At 34.2% G+C, this 8,279-nt stretch overlaps 1 protein-coding gene and 1 long non-coding RNA gene across 3 annotated transcripts in view; both read left to right on the top strand.

The window, feature by feature from the left end:
• LOC137640662 (uncharacterized) overlaps nucleotides 1-281 on the top strand; it is a 7,950-nt gene extending 7,669 nt beyond the window's left edge. Inside the window, exon 5 of the long non-coding RNA XR_011044439.1 lies at nucleotides 1-281. This exon is cut by the window's left edge and continues 112 nt beyond it. This is a non-coding gene — a long non-coding RNA (uncharacterized lncRNA).
• Nucleotides 282-6,843: 6,562 nt separating this feature from the next.
• The window catches only part of LOC137641605 (syntaxin-7-like), a 38,156-nt gene continuing 36,720 nt past the window's right edge, over nucleotides 6,844-8,279 (top strand). The window contains exon 1 of one of the 2 annotated variants that reach the window (XM_068374326.1): nucleotides 6,844-6,946. The gene's annotated coding sequence lies outside the window, so the exon portion shown is untranslated. Of the gene's footprint in view, nucleotides 6,947-7,036; nucleotides 7,194-8,279 lie in introns of those variants that run through there. The other variant, XM_068374325.1, reaches the window with a different exon arrangement.

Here is an 8,279-nt window from a genome sequence, read left to right as displayed (position 1 = left end):
GTGGGAGGATCCTGTTGCCGTTGTCTGATGCCAAAGGAGAACAGGTGTCTATGACGGTTTAACTATTATCATTTTTTTTTTTAAGACTTGTCATAGCGATAACAACTACCATCGATAACATCGCTGTCATTGACAGATATAATAAAAGAGATTACATTATTTTGGAATAATTACATTATTTTCTAAAGGAAATATTTATTCATGGTTTTGGAAATAAAACAAGCATTAAATTATTTTTTTTTGTCCAGGTTTTAGAAATAAAGAATTCATCAGCAAAATTATTCAAACTTGTTTTCTTGTTCCTTTCTGAAGGATAATATATATACAGTACACACACACACACACACACACACACACACACACACACACACATATATATATATATATATATATATATATATATATATATATATATATATATATATATATATATATAGTATATGTAAATGTATAAGTGGAAGACCATGGTACAGATGCTATGGCACTATTAGAGTCCCTATATAACTTTCTTCTAGAAGAGCTGCTTACCATAGCTAATGAGTCACTTCTAGCCTTTCCAAGTAGAAAGTAGCCACTGAACAATCGACGGGGGGGGGGGGGGGGGGGGGGGTTCAAACTAGTGATCCAAATAAGTTTATTTGTCTTTATAAGAGTATCCGTTATTTGCCATGATTTGAGATACATTACAAGGTGGCCTTCCACTTCACGATTTTACTGGCAGGTTTTTCTTATCGTATCGGGAACTTCCTGACCGCTAAGGCAATATCACCGACTGGTGGACTTGTGTGCAGAACAGTAGGCCTACATTTAATGCCAAGATTTTGGGATACGACTCTAAAGAAGGGGAAGAGATCCATTATTCGCCCGGAGTATAAATCTGAACTAAGATTAATCCTTGAATTTCTTTCATGAACCAAGTGAGAAGATAGATAAGACATCAGCGCAAACTCCAATAGCAAGCCTCGCTATTTACTTGGCCTTTAGTTCCAAAGGGATGAACTCATGTAAGTAAGTTCATTGCGGTTAAATGTCTTTTCACAATGAACTAATCGTACTTCGCATCTTATGATTAGTGTACCTTAAGAAATATATATATTCTTGTTTAACACGTATCTGTGTCAGTTTTCACTAAATTTACGTTTTTTTTTTCACGCCTCGGTCTGCAATTAGCTACAAAAAATATTCCAGCAAATGGTTAAAAGAATATCACAAAGCTTACTATAAATTTGCTTACATTAATTCAGGTACACACTAGCATGGACTCTTCCTTAGGTGGAAGTTGATATCATTACTACAAAGACGTGAGTGCATCTGATGTCAAAAAACGGAGTGTGAAACAATATTCTTATGATTCCCTTTTTTTTAATTTAAAAGGTTAAATTACATTAGGTACGATTTCTGTATAGTAAGTCTTTTGTGTTCTGGACACTGGCTAGGTTACGACAGATTATTATTATTATTATTATTATTATTATTATTATTATTATTATTATTATTACTTGCTAAGCTACAACCCTAGTTGGAAAAGCATGATGCTATAAGCCCAAGGGCTCCAACAGGGAAAATAGCCCAGTGAGGAAAGGAAGCAAGGAAATAAGAGAAATAATTAACAATTAAAACAAAATATTCTAAGAGCAGCAACAACAATCTGAATAGATATTTCATATATAAACTATAAAAACTTTAACAAAATAAGAGGAAGAGATATAAAATAGAATAGTGTGCCCGAGTGTACCCTCAAGCAAGAGAACTCTAATCCAAGACAGCAGAAGACCATAGTACAGAGGTTATGGCACTACCCAAGACTAGAGCACAATGGTTTGATTTTGGTAGTGTCCTCCTAGATCTGGTTACCATAGCTAAAGAGTCTCTTCTACCCTTACCAAGAGTAAATTAACCACTGAACAATTACTGTGCAGTAGATAACCCTTGGGTGAAGAATAATTGTTTGGTAATTTCAGTGTTGTCAGATGTATGAGGACAGAGGAGAATATGTAAAGAATAGGCCAGACTATTCGGTGTATGTGTAGGCAAAGGGAAAATGAACCGTAACCAGAGTGAGGAATCCAATGTAGTACTGTATGACCAGTCAAAGGACCCAATAACTCGCTAGAGTAGTATCTCAACGGGTGGGTGGTGCCCTGGCCAACCTACTTCCTACTGCCATGGAGTTATAAGTGTTAAAACAACATCCAAAAGAATTGTCCATATAAAGTAGTATGTGTGTACACGTCCACGCCTGACTCTCCTGCATGATCAAGACCCACATACCAAGTCAGCCTACGCCGTTTTGCGAAGATTTGTGAGCTTAAACTTAACACGGATGCGTTAGAAATTTCCCGTGACTATACTCAATGTCTTTTATCCTGTATGAAGTAATCCTCGTTGATAACATTTCATACAATCTACCATAAATGTTTTCAATTCTACCCATTTCTATATTTATGTTAGCCATCCTTTTTCTTTAGGCACGGGAATGTAAATAAACAAAGTCGAGAGCTCCCTGGTGCTCTTGCAGTTATATTGTTGTACACTACAAAGATATTTCAGTAGAATGCTTACTACGTCGTTCCATGTGGTTTGCTGAGAGAGAGAGAGAGAGAGAGAGAGAGAGAGAGAGAGAGAGAGAGAGAGAGAGAGAGAGAGAGAGAGAGAGAGAGAGCCTGCAAAATCAATTAGACTGCATTTTGACAATTTGTCTGAGATACATAGCCTATGTGTTTTGTTAACACGTCTCCTCTATGTTGTCCTATTGGACCTCTTCTTGAAAGGGTTAACGAATGAAACTCAATTAAAAAGTCTCATGCTTGAAATATCTCATCAAAATATGACAGAGATATAGCCTAACATCGTATGCGTACCGCCTTTGCATCTGGTGGATATACGATTAATACTATACCCACTCCTTGTTTAATATATACAACATTCTATTTGGTCTTCTGAGCAAAAACGAGAAATAGGGGAGACACTGTATTGCTTTAGATTATCTAACTTTAAAGAAACTTTTGTTATAGCAACAGTGCATAATGGCAGAGAACTAAGGAAGTTAGAAACGCCAACTAAAGAAGTTGATCGATAAATTAGACAGGCTCTAGAAATTAGAGGTAAAGGTATGCAAGCTGTGCTGTCTGTGTAGGAGGTGACTAATGACAATGAACTTTCTGCAGACTGCAGAGCTGTCCACATACACATCTAGTTCAGTGCTCACAATCGTAGTGTTGTGAAGAGAGCAACGAGGAACCTGAAACCACACAAGAGAAATTTGTATTTCTTTCGCATTTTTTAACTCAACATATACTTAACTGAAGGGAAAAACACGTACGATGGTTAAATGGAAAAAAAAAACAAGATGAAAGGTAAAGAAAAATGTAGAATTAAGAGCAACTCACCAGCTATTGATAATTGGTGTGTGTGCAGGAACTTACTTTAGATTAAGGTATTTCAGGTAATGCCATTACATTTATGTGATGTTATTACGTCGTGATTTTGTTTAAAGGTCTTATTATAGGTACACTATCTAGGTGGTTGTTTCTTGCTTGTGAATACAGTATGCAAAGACCGCATACACGAAGCTTGTGTACATCGTTATCACTCCAAAATCAAATCATTGTTATCTACATTCAGATCTCCCTGGACAATACTATCCTGTTCGTAATAATAGGCAGGCAGTTAATTCTAATAGCCAGGGCATCATGAGGCTCAATACTACACAGTATTCTAGAAGTTTTATTCCAGCTGTTACAAGTTGTGGAATTATCTTCCTAATCGGGTAGTTGAATCAGTAGAACTTCAAAAGTTCAAAGTTGGAGCAAATGTTTTTATGTTGCCCAGGCTGACATGAGTCTTTTTATAGTTTATATATGACATATCTGTTTTTGACGTTGTTAATAGTTTATATATGACATATCTATTTTGACGTTGTTACTGTCTGTAGAATGATTTAATGTTAGTTTGTTCCCATCATTTATTTATTTCCTTGTTTCCTTTCCTCACTGGGCTATTTTTCCTTGTTGGAGCCCTTGGGCTTATAGCAGCTTGTTTTTCCAACTAGGGTTGTAGCTTGGCTAGTAATAATAATAATATTGATAATAGTGCCATAGCCTCTGTACCATGGTCTTCCACTGTCTTTGGTTAGAGTTCTCTTGCTTGAGGGTAGACTCGGGCACAACATTCTATCTAATTTCTATTCCTCTTATTTTGTTAAAGTTTTATATAGTTTGTATAGGAAATATTTATTTCAATGTTGTTACTGTTCCCAAAATATTTTATTTTTCCCTGTTTCCTTTCCTCACTGGGCTATTTTCCCTGTTGGGACCCCTGGGTTTATAGCATCCTGCTTTCCCAACTAGGGCTGTAGTTTAGCAAGTAATAATAATAATAATAATAATAATTCTGCTTTAGGATAGACGTCTATGAACTGTTCACACTTCTTCTATCTCTTTTATCAGTCTCTAGCTTCCGCCGGTGTGCTCTACCATTATCTAAGTTATTTCTTATTTTATAGGATTTTCAAAATAACTGTCTAGCAAGTACTTGACTTTCAAAATGACACGTCAATCAAATAAATGTAAATGTAGAGATTTTAACAACCCCATTTCGGTGGCCACGGTTTCAGTCCTTCCCCAACGGAAATTTACATCACTTGATTTGTGCTGCAGCCAAATGATGTTCATATATATCATTTACTATTCCTCTTATCAACATTACATCCGTTGTCATTTCTTTTTATCTACTCTGTACGAACATACGATCATGCATGTTCTTGTCTTTGATATTTTCTCTAATTTTCCTTGTTGATACCCACTCGATTACTATAATGACTATATAGTCCGAGGTCCGAACGTTACATTCATTTCACTAATCGTACGACCAATGGGTTTTTTTAGTAGGAAAGCTTTTCCCGTCCGTAACAATAATAAAACCGTTTTTTTTCATTAGATTATTTTACTGATATATATATATATATATATATATATATATATATATATATATATATATATATATATATATATATATATATATATATATATATGTGTGTGTGTGTGTGTGTGTGTGTGTGTGCGTGTGTATATATATATATATATATATATATATATATATATATATATATATATATATATATATATATATATATATATATATATATATATATATATATATATATATATATATTCTTTTTGCGTGTTTCCACCATTCTGCCTTTTTTTTTTCAAGAAGGTTGAAATGATTTCCCAAAAATGTTGTTGGTGACTTCTCTTCCATTAACCAGTTACAGTTTTGAAACACCAGATCTGGTGGGGTGTCTCTCTGAGAAGCTGATGACAGGAATACAGATAAACTGTGTCAAAGAGTAGGATAGGGTTAAAAAAACAAGAGAGCAAGCCTTTTTATAAAGAGAGAAAATAATCTTATAGTATTATTAGAAAAAAAATGGTATCGTGTTATGATACATGTTATAACTGCTTTGGTTCCTATGATATATTTATATTTATATTCTGTTTTAGTGTCGAGTTTATTGAAGAGGATTAGTAATATCAATTACTCTAATTGGTTATTTTTGGATGGTGTAAATTATGACGTTTCCTTTGTAACATAAGCCTAAGTGAGTATCATATGGCATAAGATGATTGCTAGCATAGATAAGTTCATGGATTTAAGTAATACAGTATATAGGGTAAAACTGTGAATGTATGTTCTTATATGTATGTACATATAATGAATAAAGTAGAGGTAAGAGTGTTCAATTCTGGTCTATAGTAACCCGAGGCCACGACAATGAGAGAAATAAATATGTGATATTTTTCATATATGTATGGCATAGGGAATGGATGTCAGTCACACCGTACTGTAAATTAAGCAAGTGTCAAAAGTGCAGTATAAAGGAAGCAATAGCTTGGTCAAATTGAGGCAATTGCTTCATTATTATTATTATTATTATTATTATTATTATTATTATTATTATTATTATTATTATTATTATTATTATTATTATTATTATTATTAGTGAGGAAAGGAAACAAAGAAATAAAAAAACTACAAGAGAAGTATCGAACATTCAAAATATTATATTTTAAGAGCAGTGATAACACTAAATTGGATATTTCACATATAAACTTAAGAAATATCTCCTTATCCAATGATATCCCACAACAGGATATTGATACTGACAAATAAAACGGGGTTATAAAATGACGTGGCCAGAGTATAGTGAAGCGATTATTATGGATAAGTAATGGAGTCTTGGAGAGATATGAGGTCTCAAAGATTGATAAGGTTGCGCATACGATGGAAAGGTTCCAATGACTCACATTCAGAAAAGTAATGTATGTGAAAGGAAAATGCCTATAGGAATGTTCAGGATGTCATGAAAAAAGAGGAATTATACCTTCTGAAAATCTATGGAAAAATTGCACAAAGCGGAGTGGAGATAGTTCATTTCTCAAAGAAAACAAGTTCCTAAGAAATTAATTGCCATGATGATATTCAATAACACCATGCATTTCTATAACTACTATTTTCAAAGAAGGTAAAATTTTATTTGAAGTTCAGACTGGATTTAAGATTGTTAGTAAAGTCATCATATAGAAAGAAGAAGTTTAGACACAAATAAAGAAGGAATTTATTAGATATTCTCAGCGTACATTTAACGAGCAGAAATGTTTTGAAACGATGTCAGTGGAATATAAAAAATCAGGCCTTATGTATCAATTTTACCACATTTAGTCAATTCTAAAGATATAAGAATAATTTCTGTAGTATAAAAATTCACTTATGATTTACAATTATACATTTATAAGTAATCTTCCCAACGGTGAAAATGACTAACACATTGACATTTGGACACGAAAACTTCGCTGGCTTCGTAGTAATCTGTCAACCAGATTCTAGTCACCTGACTTCCTATTGTTATTTTGTCTTTCTTGGTTTAAGGAAAAATTCCGCAAATGTAATTATCTGAATAGAAGACAAGTATATGAAAGTTTATCAGTTTGTTGGCGGAACGTAGTTTAATGTGTTAGGCTAGATATAAGTGTGTCTTAGGGAATGCGTAAATTGTCTCAGGCTAAGTGAGCAAGTGGTCTCATTGGGTCAACGAAGTGTCAGCTGGAGAGTGGGTGTAACCACTAATAATTATTTTCTCTGTAAAAGACGAAGAGTGAAGGAAGGTTAATCTTTATTTCAAGGGAGAACAGGTATTATTGATATTCACCCTACCCTAGTTAACGAGGTACATTGAGTAGACTTGTGACGTCTCTTAGATTTCCCTGGGATATGCGGTTTTTGTTTTTTTGTTTTTCTGTAGCACAATATTCCTTAACCGATTTATACCAACATTGGTGAATATATCCCTAGTTTGAACACCCATTACCTAGTCTGGGGGTTAAAACTGGGAGTGAAGCGGATTGGTAAACAAAGAGTATTGAGGCTTAGCCTGAGGCTAAGATAAGAGTACTGCAGTCAAAGGGAGTTCACGGGAGACATAGTCTCCGCTGGTTAGATAAGGATACGGCTCTTAGGTTAGGTGGATCTTGTGTTTGTTTCCCTTTTAAAATTTTTTTTTTCATAACTTTTCAAATTTAAAAAAATATATAATTTAAAGAAAAATATGGGTTTCCTCCAATATTTTACATTAGAACAGTTCAAAGTACCATTAGATAAACCAGGAACACTTCTTATTCTATTCATTAGTAATATTGTGCTACAGTAAATAATTGCTGGGTAGGCTACTCTAAAAATACAATAGGAGCCTTTGTGTATCAGCGGCCGCTTCCTCCAGCAAGCATAAAATATGGACACCAACTAAACTAAACTTTCCCCCCTTACTTAACCTACAAGCCGTGTCCTTACGTACTTACCTAACGGGTGCGACCCCCCTTACGCTTCTGTATTCTTAGTCGGCCGTCATCATACATGCATGTGCCCGCTATTATACATACACCCCAAATTTATGTCTGCTGCTGTGAAATATGTCTATAAAGTAATAGGATGACAAAACCTGAAGTAACTTTGTATAACTCCATCCTGAATATTTTTTTTTCTCCGTGAGACCGCTCAATTTAAAAAGATTGACATACTATCAAGCTTAACCTAACCTACCAAAGTGAACAGTTCTTGGTTGATATATGTCTAGCGAAACTGGATTGCGGTACTCAAAATAGACGATTGTTTGTCAGTTTTCTCTGTATGACTTGTGGGGCTGGAGCATAACTTACGTATTGATTGATTAAATTGTGAACTCTATTTCATTTTCAAAGTCCATTGCGTACTTTTGGAAGACT

This window comes from Palaemon carinicauda, chromosome 5, assembly GCF_036898095.1.
Source record: "Palaemon carinicauda isolate YSFRI2023 chromosome 5, ASM3689809v2, whole genome shotgun sequence".
Lineage (NCBI taxonomy): Eukaryota > Metazoa > Arthropoda > Malacostraca > Decapoda > Palaemonidae > Palaemon > Palaemon carinicauda.
The sequence above is the reverse complement of the archived record's forward strand: the minus strand, read 5'-3'. Positions and strand labels throughout refer to the sequence as shown.